Source organism: Alexandromys fortis, unplaced genomic scaffold (assembly GCF_014885135.2).
Source record: "Alexandromys fortis isolate MF-2015 unplaced genomic scaffold, M_Fortis_MF-2015_v1.1 scaffold_54, whole genome shotgun sequence".
NCBI lineage: Eukaryota > Metazoa > Chordata > Mammalia > Rodentia > Cricetidae > Alexandromys > Alexandromys fortis.
The window spans coordinates 6,680,598-6,682,140 of record NW_026067958.1 but is presented as its reverse complement, the minus strand read 5'-3'; positions in this window follow the sequence as shown (position 1 = coordinate 6,682,140).

Below are 1,543 nucleotides of genomic sequence, written 5' to 3'. Positions count from 1 at the left end.
TCTACCCTGCATGAGCCAGGAATCCTAGTGGACGAGTCGAGGCCATGGAGGCTGAAAGACTAGGGAAGCTAGGCTTAGATGGCTCTATAGGCAAGCTGGCCACCCAGTCAGAATGTGGGCAGAGAGATCTACCCTTCCTCTGCAGTGAGCAAGAGGTGATGGCCTCACTGTGCTGTGTGGCAGTCGGTACATGTACAGGACGATGATCCCCTCTGAGGAGAATCACCGACACCTAATGTCTTACCTGCTTCCTATTTGCTTGTTCTTAGAAAGTTAAGAGGCCATGACAAATGGTAAAAGTTAAATGGTAAAAGCAATTTTGAATTTACCCTTTGTCTGGGATGCTGTGAATTTTTGTTACAGATTAACAAATCATCTGTTTTTTTTATAAGAAGTCTATCACTTGAAATGTAGAATGTAAATTACTACACAAATTATCATATTACTATTAAATATCATTATACTAATAATATTAGAAAACTCTCCAAAAAGTCCAAGGTAAATGTTGCCATTTTTTTTTCCATATGCTTACTTCTGGGTTGGGACCACAGAGGAGCATTTTGGATTTAAATAATTATGACATTTGCTACTTTATAGAGAATGAACAGAGGTGTAAATTTAAATAAAAATTCAGTGTGCTGCAGGTATCCTGCTTCAGGTATCCTGCACCAGGCACAGCTGACAATCCATAGCGGTCGTGCGGGGCTTGGTACACGGATGAGAGCGCAGCTGCAGTGGACAATAACGTGGCGTGCCTGCCGACTGCGGGCCTGCACCTTCAGCCATCCCATCTCTAGCTCCCATTCTCTCCACCACAAGCGCACCACCCTGATCCTCCACCTTTCCCACCTCACCATTGCGTATTTGGCCTATTTGTTCCTGGAAGTAGCATTGCAAATTACAGTATGCCCCGCAGTATCTGCTCTTGGTGCTGGCTGCCTTGGACAACAGCAAGATATCCGAGACAATGTGTAGTGATGGTCCGGCATTTATGGTGCTTCAGAAACCAGAAACCTTGAGCCAGACCAATGACTAATTTGCAATGAGTATTTTCATGTAAAAGCTGTTTGGACAAAAACCCATTGCCATTGTTCTCAGTAGTCCTCATTGTCCGCTATGTTCAGCGAGTCCGGTTTTATCCCAGGCTTTTTCAGACCCGGGCCAGCTGGCCTTGGTGAGTTCCCAATAGAACATCCCCATTGTCTCAGTGTGTGGGTGCACCCCTCGCGGTTCTGAGTTCCTTGCTCGTGCTCTCTCTCTCCTTCTGCTCCTGATTTGGACCTTGAGATTTCAGTCCGGTGCTCCAATGTGGGTCTCTGTCTCTGTCTCCTTTCATCGCCTGATGAAGGTTAATATTCAGGAGATGCCTATATGTTTTTCTTTGGGTTCACCTTCTTATTTAGCTTGGATGCTCACCTTACTAGACCTGGATTGAGGTGGGTGGTCCTCGGACTTCCCACAGGGCAGGGAACCCTGATTGCTCTTTGGGCTGATGAGGAGGGGGACTTGATCAGGGGAGGGGGACTTGATGGGGGGAGGGAAA